The 19172-nt window shown below is 41.1% G+C and overlaps 1 protein-coding gene across 1 annotated transcript in view; it reads right to left on the bottom strand.

Annotated features, from left to right (window-relative positions):
* Nucleotides 1-19172, bottom strand: part of THSD7B (thrombospondin type 1 domain containing 7B) — a 426330-nt gene that overhangs the window by 55161 nt on the left and 351997 nt on the right. The window lies entirely within an intron of this gene.

Here is a 19172-nt window from a genome sequence, read left to right as displayed (position 1 = left end):
CTTCTTTGTCTTCCTGCTGGGGAACAGCTCTATTCTGACAATTACAATGACTGTAACTCATACCTTTTCTTACAAAATGAGAAACTTTTACCACACTGTTGTAGTTCACAATTTCATTAAAAAATGGCAGATGATGTCCATGCATGTTCTGGCATTAACAATAAGGAAGCCTTATTTGCAATATTTTTTTGGGGGGGGGAGGGGAGAAGACTAGAGATAAAGTACTGTATAATGGAAAACAAGATTGGTGCAGTGTCTGCATGTTGGTTGCAAATCAAATGAATAAGAGAATATTTATTTTCTATTCCTACGGTGCTTTTTAACAATGTCAGAAACTAATTTTAACTGTAGGCCTGTCTCCAGCTCTGTGTATACAGTGTTCAGGTTTAGCTGAAAGGGGCATGAGATAAACTGAAAAGTGAAAATATGTGAGGACAAAATGAAAGAAGACAGAGGAATGGAAGCGAGGATTGGTGAGAGGAAAGTAAGGCTTTAACTAGTAAAAGAATCATATTTCATGCCATGAAAGCTGAAATGGAAAACGGGAGGGTCAGAAGCCAATTGCTGTTAGAACAAGGAGGTGATAACTGCAACAAAGAAGTCAGCTTAGAAGGATGTGATAAGAGGAGAGAGATAAGAAGTGTAGCTATTTAAAAATAATGGAAATGAATAAAAATGGAAGGAAAAGCAACAAATCTCAATTATTGAGCCTGTGGATCAAGGATGACAGGATATAACAAAGGCCCTACTTCAGGGACAATAAAAGTTTGTTCATGGGTGGGATGTGTTCTTTCTAAGCCTGAGTCATATTTCAAGCTCTGTGTGCACATAACAATGGGCCAAGTTCACTCGTGCTAATACATGGGGCTGAAAATTACACTTCCATGTAATAACTACATGCCAGTACAGAGCCACCATAAATAAGGGCAAGTGGCATTACACTGGCACCCTTATCTTGGTGTTTCTGGAGATGGAGGAGGATAATTTTATGTTTCCAACTTCATCTCTCACCAGAGGGATGGGGGTCTTGCACAAAGTTCACTATCAGCTCAAATTGCACAGCAACTAGTGAATCTGAGCTAATCATGTCTTTACACTGAGGCACTGACATATATAAGGTTCAGGGATACTTAGATCTGTGGCTAGGGAGCTAATATAAATTGTAAGACATTCCTTCTTACACATGTAATGAGTGGTCTAGCAGCAACAATACTGACATATTTTGCTGTACACTAATTCTAATTAATATTAATCTGAGTTACACAAGTGCAATGAGAAGAGAATATAGCCCTTTAATTACCATTAATTGGAGAGACTGCTAGTTTCATTAACACACGGGAATGACAAATGTCCTTGCTGAAAAGTCTAGGGAGGCAACGTGTGTTCCAGTGGTTACAGCAGGTGGCTTCTATTCCCGATTCTGCCACTGACTCACTATTTGACCTTGAACTAGTTACTCCACCTTTGTGAGTTAGTTTATCCAGCTGTGAAATGGGCATAGTAATTCTTTTCTGCTAAGTATAGTGATGCCTTTAATTAATATTTGCGAAGCATCTCCAAGAGACTGCATGTATAAATGTGGGGAATATTTATTGTTTTCTTGCTGTGAAAAATCGACTATTGCCAGGTGAGGTTCTATGACAAAATGTCCTCTATCATATAGGAGACATTGAAGGTCAACAGTTACATGAAGGTATTACTTCCCAAGATTTGGGCTTGAAATGGGTGCTCTCTATGTGAACAGAATGATCCTTGTCACAATGGGGAGGCAAATAATATAGACAGGAAAAGCAAAAACAAAACAAAACTTAGCCAGCAACATACCAAATTACCTGCAAACTGGTCCTAAACCTCTGTGGAGCCATTTCATTACAGAATGACAAGTCACAAAATATTAACAGAGTGACACTTCAATATGGTGGTGTGATGCCTGACTCATCACATCTTGGGGTTACCAAATGCTGACTGTGAGGATATATTAATGTTTCTTTAAATCTCTAAAAAGAATGGTGGGTCTTGGAAGGTTCTAGAGCCAGAGGGCTCAGTTCTGTTCTGTACCTCCAGATAAAAACAGCCAGGGGTGGGGCAAGTGAGAGGAGGAACAATGGAGTCTTGGTGTTACCTGTGTGCCCTCTGAATTTTAGGCTGCAATCTCCGGCAACTATCCCAGGTCAGTATATGGGCTGTGCAGCAGCTCAGTATCCCTGCAGTGCTCTGTGCAATACAAGGGCTTATGGAGGAAAAGGAACATATGGCCACTTAAGTAGGCCCTACTTTGCTCCTGGGGGAATTCTTCCTTGGAGCCTTGCAGCTCTCCTGCACCCCCAACCCCTCATCCTCATGAGTATCTTTGAAAACTCATGGCAATCAGGGGAGGTCCCAGATCACTAGAAAAAGGGTAATGTAGTGCCCATCTTTAAAAAAGGGAAGGAGGATGATCAGCCTCACCTCAGTCCCTGGAAAAATCATGGAGCAGGTCTTCAAGGAATCAATTCTGAAGCACTTAGAGGAGAGGAAAGTGATCAGGAACAGTCAGCATGGATTCACCAAGGACAAGTCATGCCTGACTAACCTAATTGCCTTCTATGAGGAGATAACTGACTCTGTGGATGAGGGGAAAGCAGTGGATATGTTATTCCTTGACTTTAGCAAAGCTTTTGATACGGTCTCCCACAGTATTCTTGCCAACAAGTTAAAGAAGTATGGGCTGGATGAATGGGCTATAAAGTGCATAGAAAACTGGCTAGATCGTCGGGCTCAACGGGTAGTGATCAATGGCTCCATGTCTAGTTGGCAGCCGGTATCAAGCGGAGTGCCCCAAGGGTCGGTCCTGGGGCCGGTTTTGTTCAATATCTTCATTAATGATCTGGAAGATGGCGTGGACTGCACCCTCAGCAAGTTTGCAGATGACATTAAACTGGAGAGAAGGGATAAGATACAGAAGGACCTAGACAAATTAGAGGATTGGGCCAAAAATATCTGATGAGGTTCAACAAGGACAAGTGCAGAGTCCTGCACTTTGGATGGAAGAATCCCATGCAGTTCTGCAGAAAAGGACCTAGGGGTTACAGTGGATGAGAAGCTGGATATGAGTCAGCAGTGTGCCCTTGTTGCCAAGAAGGCTAATGGCATTTTGGGCTGTATAAGTAGGGGCATTGCCAGCAGATCGAGGGACGTGATCATTCTCCTCTATTCGACATTGGTGAAACCTTATCTGGAATACTGTGTCCAGTTTTGGGCCCCACACTACAAGAAGGATGTGGACAAATTGGAGAGAGTCCAGCGGAGGGCAACACAAATGATTAGGGGGCTGGAGCACATGACTTATGAGGTGAGGCTGAGGGAACTGGGATTGTTTAGTCTGCAGAAGAGAAGAATTAGGGGGGATTTGATAGCTGCTTTCAACTACCTGAAAGGGGGTTTCAAAGAGGATGGATCTAGACTGTTCTCAGTGGTACCAGATGACAGAACAAGGAGTAATGGGGGAGGTTTAGGTTGGATAGTAGGAAAATCTTTTTCACTAGGAGGGTGGTGAAGCACTGGAATGGGTTACCTAGAGAGGTGGTGGAATCTCCTTCCGTAGAGGTTTTTAAGGTCAGGCTTGACAAAGCTCTGGCTTGGATGATTTAGATGGGGATTGGTCCTGCTCTGAGCAGGGGGCTGGACTAGATGACCTCCTGAGGTACCTTCCAACCCTGATATTCTATGATTCTATGATCCCCAGCCCCACCACAGAGTCTGCACCCCCAGCCGGAGCCCTCACACACACATCCCACACTCCAAACCCCTCAGCCCCAGCCCAGAGCCCCCTCCTACACCCCAAATCCTTCATCCCTGGCCCCACACCCCCAGCCCTCACCCCCACCCCTCTGCTTCAGTCCAGAGCCTCCTCCCACACCCTGAACCTCTCATTTCTGGCCCCACCCCGGAACCCGCACCCTCAGACCAGAGCCCGTACCCCCTCACACATCTCAACCTCTTGCCTCAGCTCAGAGCCCCCTCCTGCACCTCAAAGCCCTCATCCCTGGCTCCACCCCAGAGCCCGCACCCCCAGCCAGAGCCCTCACCCTCTCCCACATCCCAACCCATTGCCTCAGCCTGGAACCCCCTCCCAAACCCTGAACTCTTCATTTCTGGCCCCACACTGGAGCCTGCACCCCCACCCAGAGCCCTCACCCCAACCCCGAGCCAGCCCGGTGAAAATGAGTGAGTGAGTGAATGAGGGTGGGGAGAGTGAGTGACAGAGGGAGGGGGATGGAGTGAGCAGATGGGCGGGGCCTCGGAGGAGGAGCGGGGCAGGGAGTGGGGCAAGGGTGTTCCGTTTTGTGTGAGTAGAAAGTTGGCAACCCTAGTCAACAAACCAAAACAAGTCCTGTTCCCCCGCAGTCCTGTGTCAGCATCCAAACTACTTCCCACAACTCTCCTGAGATTTTGCTCACTTTCCCTCAAGAGCACTTTTTGCTGCCACCTGGGGTAATCAACCCTCTTACTATTCTCCATGATGGCTTCTTTGTCTAACTGAATGTCCCTCAGCTTTAGGATGCAGCTGTGGCCTTGGTTCTCTCTCTGACATCTCTGTTTCCAGGTGTTCCTTCACCTGCTGCACCTGTCACAGTGAGTTAGGAGAACTTCAGTAGATTTATACAGGCTGCTAGTGTCTGCTAACAGGACGGGTCCGTACCCCATCTCAATACATACTTTATACTCAGTTATATGTTCTAGGTCCTGTTCTGTAAACAGATGCAAGATTGACTGCAGTGGGATTCTGTATGAGTCTGCACTCAGACATTTCTTTACAGGATGGGAGCTGCTATTTGTAACTTTGATTCTGGCCTCACAAATGATGAAGTGTAACTTGGTCACAAGCTGTGCTCCTTGTCACAGTGGAACAGGATCATTTTCTAATTTCTCTGTCCTTGCTAGCAATGATATATTTTAATCAATGCTGATTTTTCTTTTTGTATCAGCAGGAGGGTCTCCAAGTCATATCTTCTGCTTATAGTTATATTGTTTAAGAAGATCAAGGGAATGAACCTCATGATTCTGGGTTGCCCAGAGAGTGTGACTCAGCTGTGCTCCTCTGTATGACTTACTGCCATTGGCCTTCACAGAGTTTGTTTAATTGTGTGTTCTCTGAAGCACTATAAAGCAGATAATAAAGTCTGCTCTCTGACAACCACCATCCACTCTCCCTCTGCGAAGTACAACCAAAACCATTAAAATAGTTTACTTAAATTGTTTTTCTAAATTCTCAGAGTTCACTAGATTTATGAAACCAAAGCACAGTGATAATATATTCACAAAACCCACAGGTGTAGAAGTACACAACATTGCACTAGCAACCCAACCCAACTACTCAAGGAAAGGAACAAAAAAAGACAATGAATAGTTGCATGTCCCCTAGTGTCCTCTTTAAATATTGGGAGTTAACTGGAGTAGGGTTTTTTTTGTAACTTTCAATTTCCTTCTTTACTTTTAGATCACGGGCCTGATTCAGGGGTCAGTTATGGGACTTTTGCCTCCCTCTGTTGGTGGAGAGGAGCTACAAACCAGTGACAGCTGGACTAAGGATTTCCAGGTGGTGTAGAGCTGCCGGAATGGCCCTATGCTGCTCCCGCTTGCAGGAACTTGGTCGACACATTTGCCCTCTTCTAAAAATGAATCCAAACTAAACCTTTTGAAGTTTCTAAAATATTTGCTTCACTATTTCCCTCAATTAATTATTATATTATTATTCATGTGTTTGGGCCAGAAGTGCAAAATACCCCAAGAAATTCTGTTTTCATGGGGTGAAACCATGTCTCATTGAAATCAGTGGGAGTTTTGCCACTGCTTTAAATGGGGTCAGGATTTCACTTATGGTCTTTACGGCAGAATTAGATGCAGGAAGCACCATACATCTTGTGAAAAATCATATACATTTGAGATACTCATCACCTTTTGCAGACTGAAAAGAATAGAACAACCTGACTACAGATAAAGAAGAATATATGGTGCTTTTATGATCAAACCTAAACTTTCTGAGGTTCATCTATAACTAAACCAAAGACACTTTTGGGTCTTAACCATAAAATAGATAATTGGTACCTGAAGAGGTTCTCCTTCAGTGAATAAAAGGACATAAAGACAAAGCTTCCTTGATTTGTACGGAATGAGACTATTGCACTAGGGACTCTAAGAAATGTGAGCCCAACTCCCATGGACCTCAGTTTTTAGTCTTAACTGTTAAGTATTTTATTAGAATGCAAAGAAACATTATTAATCAGTTCATTTCCTCTTGAATAAATGGTGCTGGAGAAATATCCTAGTACATGAACACCTGAAAATAATTATGTGATGAGTTGGTAGGATTCTCTTCTTTACTTCCTCAGAAGTTGGTGCAGAGCAATGTTAACTTACTTATCAGATCACCTATAGAAATGGGTGCGCTTGCACAGGTGATCTAAATGATTAAAAGAAATAATGGCTCTATTTGAGAGACAAAAGGCCTGCAGTTGCAGGGGCTCAGTACTTCTGGAAATCATAGTGACTTCATATTTCAGTGAACATCAAGATTTATTGTCTGTCAAGGTAAATATCGACTCTGGCTTTGCCTTAGTCAATATTTTAGCTTTCCAGTCAGTAGATCTTGATGTTTACCTCAACAGAAGTCAATATCTGCTTATTATATTAGAATAACCAAACTGATCTCTGTAGCAGATGACTGGAAAGCCGAGGACATCCTTTTTGCTATTAATTTTTATCAAAATGGAACAAATTCATCCCTGGTATAAACTCATTTCATGTCAATGATCTTGCACCAGGGATACACTAGACCAACTATGTTTAAATAGCCAGAACCCAAGAAATAAAAATGTACTTTTAAACTATGGAGACCACCAAGAATAAAACTAAAAAGCTGTATGTGCCACATAATCTAGTTCTGTAGGGGAGTGAGCTGATTTGCTCTGATTTCCAAAGGCACTTGATGGCAAGGAAGTTTGAACTTAGATATTAAGCACCCCTATTGAGACTTTCCAGCAGGGTTTTCACTTTTTTTTATCCACTTTACTCTCTTTCCCCCAGTGCCCAGAGTTCAAGAGGAGGCAGCTGTTAGACTGAATTGTGTTGTAATGACTCTTCTTTTGTTACAGTAAAAGTCCATGTAGAGCCCAAATGACTTTTTAAAATCTGAACTGTGGTCAATGTGGCTTTCACAGACAACTTGACATGATTGGGACTACAGCAAATTGGGAACTACAGCTGCTGTGATGTTTTGTAACCTCAACAGGCACAGTCTGCCTGTCACAAAAGTGGGGGTATTACAAAGTACAGTGTGAGCTCAGCCACAAAGTGATTACCCGCAGTTCTGATTTAGGTGCAGACCTTGAACAATCCCAGTTCATCTAAATTTCATGAGAATTTCCTTTTTGTTAGGTGCTGTATTTACCAGTATGAGAAATGATGTTTGTCTCAGTTAGTAACTAGCACATATTTTGTCTTTTGGCTTCATTCAACTTCAGACAAGCCGTTTAAAAAAAAAATGTCTATGGCTTAATTCATTAAGACCACAAATTGGCAAAGCACCCTTAGGTGCTACAGCAATACAAATAAATAAATAATGATAAACAATATTCAAGTAATTAATGGGCTTAACTGTTTTCCTGAACCTGGATTCATTTAAGCATGTGCTTAAATGCTTATCTGAATTAGGGCCGAATTGGGCTATATATCTGAAGGGAGAATATTACCTTATCAACAAATGTTATATCGTGTAATCCTGAATGACACCACTAAAAGTGTCAAACTTAAAATACTGTGTAAGGATAGTTTGCATACTGACCAAAACTTCTGCAAATATATTAGACATTCATGTTTTCAAACTGTTTGAACAAATCATTTTTAGGCTATGGCTTATTTGCAAGCTACTAGCTGCAACCATTTGCTGTTTGTTATTCAATATCTGGGTTGTATAGTGAGTTGCCTCAATCATATGGTATTGTTTCTGCTCCCTGATTGGAGTCAGGAAAAGAACAAACTAAAAGTAGTGAATAATTCATGGTACAGGATTTTAGAAAAATAATTGTGTGTTAAAATTTGTGAAACTATTGAGATTCATGAACTTTTTCATATAAATGCTGGTGATTTGTCCCAATAATCCTACATAACAAGTAATATGATTGCACGTTTCAAAGCAAAACAAATAAAGCACATTCATTCATTAATATATACCTGAAGTAGGAACTGACTAGCCCTTATGGTAAGGATCAAAGAGGATCACTCATAAGCTTAATAAAGGTTACTAAAACCTCAGCTGGTGCCCAACTAAGTTTAGAGAAAACCCACAAAACCACTGAAGTGATCCTACATGTGTCCAAAACATTATGGTGAATGAAAAGGAAATCAATGTTACCCTAACATCTATGTGCCATAATACAAACAAACAAGACCAAAGGCCAGTCTGATGTTTTCTGAGTATATATAACTACAATGTGAGGGACCAGGTTAATTCCCAGTTCCTTTTTCTAGTTCCTCTTGCTGTCCGGGAGCTCAGCAGTACATTGCTCAGCCCTCCCAAAGGAGGGACATTTCAGGTTGGCCTGAAGCAACCTTTGTTGTTAAGTGAGTAGCACTGCTGATAGGCTTCAAAGGGATTCCCAGAGCAAGGAAGATTTTTGTGATGTCAGGGGGGAGAAACATTTATGAATCTACTCAGAATTCTCTCCATCCCAGACTACCTAATTATAATTCTCACAGTAGCCTGGTATGATTCCCAGTTTACAGATGAAGAAACTGAGGCTGGGAAGTTAAGTGATTTACCCAAACTAGAGAGAGCACCAGTATGAGAACTGAGATTCGAATGCTGGAATGCCATATTCCCTGGCTCATGCTCTAACCATCAGTCCACCCTCATTTTACAATCAAAACAATGGCAAGTCTGAGAAGACATTTATGGATGAAGCCATTGTGATTAGTCTCTGAACAAAATTATTGCCAAGCTTGAACTGAACAAAGGTATTGTCAGTGTTAGGCCTCAAACTTCCGCTTTGCAGAGGTAAAAAGGGCATGCTTTGCAGAAGTATAAACTAAGACTTGTGGTCAAAACGCGCTGCAACCAGATAACACATTCTAACTCTTATAAAGCAAGATAAGTTGTGCCCCTGGGCACAGCTTGTCTAACCCACAATTAAAACAATTGGCTACAAGAAAATAAGTAATCATAAATTATACAGTCAAAGCGACACAAGGAGATAAGTAAGCATAAATTATACAGCCAAGGTGACAATGCTAACCACATTAAAGATTTGGCTGACCCTAATTGGTCGGCCTGTTTTAAGACACGGCCGACAGATCAGATAAAAAGTACAAAGGCACGGGACTGTGTGTGTGTTCTGGTCATAAGGGAAACCTGACTCACACCCCCTGAACCGAAGGGACGTGCACTTTGCGACTGTCCGTACCTGGCCAGTGCGGAAAACGGCCGACTGAAGGGTAACGTATTTTCGGGCGAATGCAGGGTAAGGTAAAGAAGTCTGGTTGCTTGAGCAGAATTGATCTCATGTTGTATCGATACTATAGTGCTAAGATAGTAGTAAGTAGCTGACGAATAATAACTTTACATGTACTTGTGCTTGTCTTCCATTTATATTAATCCTTATTCAGTGCTGGTCTTTATTCTTGCTTTTCTTATTTTGTCTGTGTTGCCTTTATAGTCGAAAGTCATTAAAAACCTTTTTTGAGGAATAATCAGTAGTTTTAATTTTTCTTATATGGGCACTACTCAACCTCATTACATCTGTGTTGGGTGGTGGGAAGTAGCGATCACACAGGGCCCAATTAGGGTCCTGACGCATGCCTCCCTCTTCCTTTATCTCCGTAGCCATCAACAAAGGAAGTCCTGGTAATGCTACAATACAAAACTGTGGCTTTAAAGTGAGGGATTAGAAGTAAGGAGTAGAAATGAAGAAAGAGACTGTAAAATACTGTTAAAAAGACAATTGAACTCCCAGTACTCCCTCAGCATATTCTTTAAGTGTTCTTTTCCCCCCTCATCCAGTCCTTTTGCCTAACTTTAAAAGCCCTGGTCTGCTAGTCAGTCTCTCATTTTCTTCTAATAGATCATTAAATATGCAAAGACAGGTACCTCCGTAATTCAAATTGATAAGTGCAATGAATGGAAAATGTCTTGTTTAAAGAGTTAATTGAAGTGAGATCTACTAAACCACAGTTATTATGGTTGGTACTTACGGAAGTAACATCTCACTGACCAAGGTTTATTAATTTATATTTAGCAGTGCTAAATGTTTTTATTTTCTGTAAAGCTGGTGCACACACTAAAAATGTCAAGCTGTATTATTCTAATGTTAAGCATTCTTTACTGGAACTTAAAATAAGAAATTGGTGTAATTAAACGTGAAAATATGGGACAAAATATTCTCTAAGTGATTGTTCATTTCAATAAATTCCATCTCTCTAATTAGCAGCAGCAGAAGTTATGAGACCCTAAAGCTCTGTCAGCACTCGTATGAACAGGCTCCCAGCCAGTAATCCACACTGCCTCCCCCAGTAGATGTAACTGTAGAATTATAGCAGCTGGCACCTTTCCTGCAGTGCTGGAACCAGAGTGCAAGACCTTCTCAACACACTCGCTCGCTGCCTTCCAATGATCTGATATGTTAAAAAGTAGAATTCCCTCAGGGCAGTGAAAAACACTTTAACTGCACTTATTGGCTGATCCCAAAGGGCTAATTTGGATTGCTTATTCTAGAGTATTGATAGGTCTGAAAACACTAATGATTTTTGTATTTATTATATGACCAATAATACTTCAAACAAGAAGAAAGGCAGACAGAAATAGCATTAGTGATTTACTGTAACTATGAGCCTTATCATACAAGATGCTAAGCACAGAGTGGAGTGCTCAACACCTGGCAAGATCAGCTCCTAGATTTCTGAGAGTAGGTTAAACTACTGATGGTTGCAATCCCAATGTAGTGCAATTTAATCTTATATTATTCTGAAGAAATTGAGATGGCAACATGTTACACACACACACACACACACACACACACACTTTATTCACTATCAGAAAACTATTTCATCAGAAGTGGTGGTTCTGGACCTCAGAAATGCATTATGCAATGGGGACCCAATTCTCACCAGCATGTTCAGTGCTCAAATACAATTTTACTGTGCCATCATATACGAGGGCCAAAACTAAGGTGCAGACTCATTAGTGAGAATCTCTTGAATTTTTGAACATCTTCTGCTGATTCTAGAGTCTCTAGATAAGGTAGATTTTGCTTTTTCCCTGACATAAAGCAAGACAAGCAAAGCAAATTTAAGTAGATATGAATAAATTAAAGCTCTGTGTTTTGAAACAACAAATTTTTCTGAAGCAGAGGAATATGTTCAGCAATAACAAAATGACTGTGGTGCCTTTCTGGATCATTCTTAGTTATGCAATAATAATGTTTGATTCGGCCTTAAAGAGAGGAGGTGGAAAAGCTGACTGATGGAGAACAAAGTCCCTTTTTACTAAATGAGAACAATAAAGATCAAGACAGATTGCAACACCAACCTGAGCCTTTGTAGATGTCCATGTTAGCAGGGCATGACAAGCAAAAAGGAGAGAAAATTGTATATTAATTAGTTCAGCTACTGTATTGAAATAAAGCAGAATTCCTGCTTATAAATAAAATTGCTATAACGTAAGGTTGTATCAAAATTACTGGATTTCCCCATCTTCTAGGGGGAAAAAACCTTCCAAGTAGAAATCAAACATATATTTGTGGGTGAATGAAAAGCATAACTGTGCTAAAGAATGAAACGGATTTCACTCAAGTATCTTCAGGGTAGCATAATGGATTCTCAAGATTAAGGTTAGGGGTCAAAATCCTATGAAGCTTAACTGGAAACGTGGCAAGAAACCCCACAATTGCAGAATACCAATCACAATAGAAATTAAAATCTTGTAGACACATAAATCTTAATTAGGTGATGCTGTGTTTTTTGAAGTATATAGATTAAGATAGAATATATATCAGGCAGAACACAGCCAGCTGTGCTTTATCAGATGGAGCTGGATCTCTATGAATACTAATCAATGACTACAAAATGGATGCCATTGTGGAAAAAATAACTGAACAATAAAAATTCAGCACCATGGATATAGTGTACACCAACACTCAAAAGGAATGCAATCGTGTGGGGAGAGTTTACACCTACACTTGCAAGGAACACATTGGCAGTGCAGTTGCAGAATTACTTAAGTGTCCATGAAAGTTGTTCTGTAGCCTGGAGGAAATCTCACTGTAACAGTATGCCAAAGTGAACAGCACATAATCAACTCCTGTTAATACAATCTGGACAGCACAAAGTCCCCACTGCAATTATTTTAATGAACCTTCAAGAAGAATGCCCTTGTCGAAGTGCCCGAGAAGCCCAAAGCTGGTGCAGCTCCTTGGAAATCTCTCAACAACGCTGCAGCAGTCCTGAACGCGCCCATGCGAGCACAATGTGGCTCCACATAGCAAATTCATTCCTTTAAACCAAAAAAGTGCCTTTTCAGTGGGTGAGAAACCTGCCCCTGCTGGGATATGAGCCAGAGAGCTTTGGATCCAACAGCCAAGTCCCCTGTCCCATGAAATAAAATAAAAACAGGCAGTGAGCAGCAATAGCACCAGAAGAGCATCTTCTTGGTGCATCTTTATACACTAGCGGATAAGTGTACCGCTGGACAGAAATTTATATCCCAGGAGCACACTTTCAGGTACTCTTCCTTTTTAGAAATATTTTGAATTAAGTTTCCACAGCAATCTAGAAGTCTTGGCACTAGGGGATGCAGTACTTGGCTGTCATATACTATTCCCAACATAATCGCAGCAGAATCAAGGAAAACTGACAACTGCATTTACAGCATTAACAAAGCCTTGGTTTTCAAATGCTCTGAAAGCTTATGCCCAAATAAATGTGTTAGTCTCTAAGGTGCCACAAGGACTCCTCGTTATTTATAGCATAGTAATTAGCTGCATTTTGACTCCCCCTTTTGGCTGAGGTCAGTATTTCACCTTCCTCATTCTGTTAGTGGAGAGCATTAAATGGTTTAGAAATTTAGGTTTTCTGTCTCCATCTCTGATTTAGTAAACACACAACATGACCACATAAATAACATTCTAGTGTATGGAACACAATCATATAAAACTTCTCCAAAAGAAGTCTACAAACTCATCATAAGTAGTTTATCAGCATTTTGTCTTCATGTCTTAGACCAGCTAAGGTATATGCTGGCTTCTTTTCTATCCCAATTTTAGTCTTGGACACAAGAGAGGAAAAGTTGGGGTTAGTTGGACTGATAACATTCCAGCCAAGAAGCGCAAGAGACTGGTTAGTCATAGGCTTGTTTTGTTTCTCAAATACATACCCAGGGGACTGTCAGAGAGGATACCTGACAGGCCATAAGCAGAAGCAGCACAAATGACTGATAGAGTTTCATGTATCCTCAGCAACAAAAAAGCTGATTCCTCCTCTCCAGCAGCGGGAGCAGAAATGGGAGCCAACTCACAGTGTTATTCCCTCTTCAGTCAGAGGGCAGGAAGGGGTGGCTCACAGGGGCGCGTTCTCTCGTTATCCACTTAGCAGTGGGTGCAGAGAAGGGAGGCAATATACCGTCTGAGCCCTGCTCACCAGCAGTGAGATGCAGATGGCAGACAACTTGCAACAACTTCACTAGCACTGGCACTAAAGCGAGTGCCATACAGAGCCTGATATCCCTGGTCCCATCTGGCCTTAAAGTCTATGAGTCTAATCCATCCCCTATAGCCACAGGGCTAGAAAGGGGATGTAGCTCACAACCTTATTCTTGCTTCGAATCAGGAAATCTGTCTGAGAAGAGCAGGTATCTCTAGACACCAGAGTATTTGATAGCCTGTAGGGTAGTGTAGCAGAGGTACCTGACTTACTTCCAAATCTGGCAGATGTTAACACTGCCTCTAGAGATGCTATTAACAGAAGTAATTTCTTCTGTGTAATTATAGGTAATACAGACCTCTCTGTGTTATTGGGGTGACACCACATTCATGATAAACTAACTGAATGAAGGTTTTTTTCATTGATTTGAAAGTATTGTTGCAAACTCAGACTGTTCTAAAATTTTTACAATCTGACAAATAATGGGGCTTCTTGGATAGTTCTGTTATCATATAAGTGGCTGCAGCTGAATAGGAGTTAAGCATGAAAGAGCCTAATTTTATTCATCAAAGTCATGTGCTATATAAGGCTTATGTGCTGCAGAGAAATACGCTGTTCCTATTTGAAACTGTTCCCCAGCAAATAAATGCAATTAGTAAAATGAAGGCTCCCTGGAGCCAAGAAATAAATCTTGGCATCTGGCAGGGAATACATGGCAAAGCACACATATATTGTCTCTTGAGATACTGGGTAATGGTAAACTGTCTCCTTACCCAACACCCTGCAGAGGGAAACCTACACCTCCCCACCTGTTTGGATCTTTGCTCAGAACTTCCTACTCTTTCTGTTGGATTATGGAGCATTTTTTTACATGGGTTGAAGTGGAGTAGGTCAAAATCTGATTCGTAAGTGCCCTAACCCTGCTCTGTACCTCAAGGCAGGTAGACATCTTCTTGAATAGCCTTCTTTAGGAGCCTGATCCAAATTCACTGGAGTCAATGGAAAGACTCCCACTGACTTCAACAGGCTCTGGGACTGAGTCCAACGAGACAATGCAGTGAAACTGTACCTCTCTTTGCCCAAGAGAACCACTTCTGTGTTCAAGACATTTAGCTAAGGAAGACTGAAACAAAGCCAAAAGTAGACAAGTAGAGAGGTGATTAGCAGGGAGTCACTAGAGCCTTAACAGATATGGCAGCTGAGGATCATCAGTTTAAAAGTGGTAATTAAAGATAAAAGGCAGAGCTAAAAGAACTGAGAGAAAGGAGATTAAAGAGACTTGAGGATCAGAAACTGTCAGTTCAGTCACTCTCCTTGAAAGTCATTCCCATATTGAAAGATAGCTGCAATTTTATTGCTGTCCCAGACAAAATCATGGAAAGGCTGATATGTATGCAACCAGTGAAGAGTTAAAGAATAGTAGCATAATTAATGCCAATCAACATTGTTTTATGAGAAATTGATCTTGTCAAAAAAGCTTGAACAACCTGTATTTTTATATAGCCAAATGCTAGGTCATACATCCAGGAACAAAGATGAGGGACTTTATTTTGGAAACCAGTGATTGTGAGAGGGGCTTCAGGGTCATGATGCATAACAACCTGAAAATGAGCGCAATGTGCAATGTGCTCGCTAAGAGAGCTAACACAACCCTTGGATTTATAAGCACGGGAATATTAACTAGAAGTAGGGAAGTGTAATTACCACCATATAAGGCACTCATGACACCATTACTAGAATACTGTGCACAGCTCAAGTGTCTGCACTTTTAAAAAATGACATTCATTCTTTTAAAGGGTCCAGAAAAGGACTACAAGATTGATTCAAGGTCTGGAAAACATGCCTCACAGTGACAGACTAAAGACGCTCAACCTTTCTACTTTATCCAAGAGAAGGTTAACAGATGACTTGATGATGATCTGTACATACCTACCTGGGGAGAAAATATCTGACAGTAGAGGGGAGGGCTCTTTAATCTAGCAGATAAAGACATGAGATCCTCTGACTGGAAGCTGAAGCTAGACAAATTCAGATTAGAAATAAGGGAAACATTTTTAACAGAGAGGGCAAGTAACCAGTGGCACAAGTTCCTACGGGTGTGGTGGATTCTCCATCACCTAAAGTCTTTAAATCAAGATGGGGTGTCTTACTAAAAGATATGCCATATCCAAGCCAAAAGTTATGGGCTTGATGCAGGGATTACTGAGCAAAATTTTATGGCCAGTGCTAATCAGGAGGTAAAAAGAGATGATTATATTGATCCTTTCTGGCCTTAGAATTTTTGAATCCATGAATCAATGTTTCTAATGCAGAATTATAAAATTATCTACTAAACATTAATTGGGGAACAAATTTATTGAGCCTAAATAAACTAAAGTTATTGAAAATGCAAATTGTCTTGATAGGCAGTGTCATTGAGGGGATTAATTTACATGCATGGATTGTATGGGGCCATCAATGAAGTATCTGGGCAACCTAAACATGTGGATTAGAAACACATCAGGATTCCACAAAAAGGACAACACTCTTCTACTACGTTATCTGAAAAGGTACTAAATTAACTATAGTCACTAAGCGATGACTGAGAAAGGATTTGGAACCGAACAGTGATAACCATATCTTATAGATTCTCCATGCTGTTATTTAGCCTGCCAGTGCAGAATTGAAGAGGGTAGCAGAAAAAAAATCATTAAAAAATGAACAAACCCTCTCTTTGCTGCAGCTCCCTTCAACTGGGTGATTGCATCTTCCCTCTGCCTCTTCCCAACAATCTCTGCCCACTTCTGGGGTGGATATAATGGACAGCATAATCAGCAAATTCCATTTAGGCTCCCCTGCCCTTGGGTAAATAATGGACTGTAGTGCTTTAATCAGCTTCACATCTGTCAGCACTAGCAACTCCTGCTTCTCTTTCCTTCTGTGGGTATTGACTCCACCCCCTGGCTCAAGACCATGCCCCCATCCATCCTGCCTCTCTCCTCAGCGTGCCTCTGATATGTCTACACTGCAAATAAAAGCCTGCGCCTGGCTTGGACCAGCTGACTTTGGTCCCAGGGGCTCGAGCTGCGGGGCTGTTTCATTGCAGTGTAGACTTCCAGGCTTGGGCTGCAGGCTGAACTCTGGGACCCTCTCACCTCACAGGGTCCTAGAAACTGGGCTCCAGCCCGAGCCTTGAAGTCTACACTGCAATGAAACAGCCCCTTAGCCCGAGTCCTCTGAGCCCGAGTCAGGTGGCACAGGCCAGCAATTGGTGTCTAATTGCAGTATAGACATACCCTGAGCTACAAGACAGCTTCCACCTAGCCCTGCTTTGTGCAGAGAAAAAGAAAAGAGGCATTGTACTACCACTGTAAGCACATAAGTCTGTGCGTGTATGTCCAGAGGGAGGAAGGACACCGGGGGAGTGAATAGGAGAGATGAGGTCCCACAGGTCCAGGTTAGGGAAAATGAATGCATCCCCAAAGGTGGGGAGAAGCTTGAGGGAATGGGTATGCATGGGGGCAATGACAAAGTTTTGAGGGTGTCTGGAGTGGTGAAAAAAGAAAGGGATGGTTGGGGAAGAGAAGCGGAGAAAAACTAAAAACAATGGGCAGGGAAATGAGTGTGATTGAGTGAGAGAAAAGATGGAAAAACATTCACTATACTGAAATCAGCTTGAAGGAAAAACAGAACAAGGGTGAGAAAAAGTTAAACCCCAAAATACGAAATAGGCAAAGAAAAGGAAATGGATAAGAGAAGGAAAAGCACTCACAAAGAAGACACAGTGAGCTGTAAAACAACAATGCAAATAGAAAGCGTAATGCCTAAATGTTAAACAATGCAAAGCAAAACATGGGCTAGGATTGGGTAGGTTCCTAGGACATCAATACTGAAGTTAGCCTAGAGCAGCAAAATGCCCGGGGCTGGATCTGGCACCAGCCACTGCTCTGTTCTAATCCCAGCTCTATCAGTGACTCTCTGTGGATCTGGGTAAGTCATATAACCTCTCTGCCTCCTCATTTCCTTGACTATAAAATAGGGATAACAATTACCTACCTTGTCTGGGTGTGGGGAAGATTAATTCTATTTTTAGAGACCACTGAAAATGAAAACATCTGAGTAATTATTATTATTTTCATATTCATCATCAGTCAGATGGCTATTCAGATTATGGTTTCTTTTGCTCTTTTAAATTGTTAAGACAGCTAAAAAATTCCTAATTACACTACACCTGTTTCACAAAGTTATTTTTGGACATTCAGGCTTTGATAAACTGTGCAGGAGTTGGAGTCAAGCTTCATCAGCTTTACCTCAAAGCATCTTATACTGCAGCTGAGCAGCATTGTGCTAATTCCAGAAGTATGCACATTTCTACAGTTGCTTTTAGACTGACAAAGTGTAATTCACCGCAAATATACCTTCTGTTTCAATATACACTGACATAGGAAATGATCCACTGTGTTTCATTTCCCTTTCATTTAGACTTGATAAATAACCAAACACTAAACATTGGCAAGAAATGTAATTGGTCACTTCATTCTTAAAAAAAAAGTGGTGGCACGGAATTCTTTCCAATATTTTCATACATGTATCAGACACATTTTGTAAATATCATTTTTCTAATGGTACACATTGATGTGGAGAGGATGTATATAGGGACAGGTTTACACAACAAAATGTAAACTGCATCTGGAGAAATATCCCTGTTAGATCACAGACAGATTGATCACATTTAAGTAACAGCTATTGTAGATTTTTTTTTACTAATTTCCAGTTAGGGTAATAGAATAATCAGGCTGTTGCCTTCCATTATACCAACAAACATTGTCAGAGAGGAAAAATGCCAAAGGGCTGCTCTCCTGCATAAACTGGAGGAGAAAAAGAACCCCAACCACCACCATAGGAGAAAAATTGATATTTCTAGCTGTTTATGTTCAAATATGGAAGTATTACTCCTAATACAAATACAAAACATTACAACTAGGAGGAAAATATTAGTTTGCTGTAATGTGATTTCCTTAAATACAATAAAGTAAATTAATCAAGGATAAGGCCTGGTTCTTATTTCACTGACAGACATTTGACACTGATGAAACTTCATTGGCTGCAATGAAATTTCTCCTGATTTACACCCATGCAAGAAAGATCAGAATCTGATCCTGCACTACATACTCAGGCAAAGTCACAATGGGAGTCCATAGTAATCCAGATGCCTGGTATCCGTGTGATACAAAGATTTCTACACTAAGACCTTGTCGCTTTGGGAATTTGCTCTGATTCCAGCAGTTCTTCTTGCCTCCTTAAGAAACCCATGCACATCATAGAGACTTTTGTAAATATAAATATGAGGTCTGATTCTGACCGCTCTTTTCCAGCATGAATCTGGAATGGGTCCATGGAAGTCACCCCAGTGTAAAACTGGGTCCACAACCTCAGAGTCAGACCCAGTATGTTTATAATAGGTAAACAAGCATAATTATTCCAAACCATTAGATTTATGCAGCCCTCTTCTTACATAGTTCCTC

Source organism: Emys orbicularis, chromosome 11 (genome assembly GCF_028017835.1).
Source record: "Emys orbicularis isolate rEmyOrb1 chromosome 11, rEmyOrb1.hap1, whole genome shotgun sequence".
In the NCBI taxonomy this organism is placed as follows: Eukaryota; Metazoa; Chordata; order Testudines; family Emydidae; genus Emys; species Emys orbicularis.
Note: the sequence above shows the minus strand (reverse complement) of the source record. Positions and strands in the feature narration are given on the sequence as shown.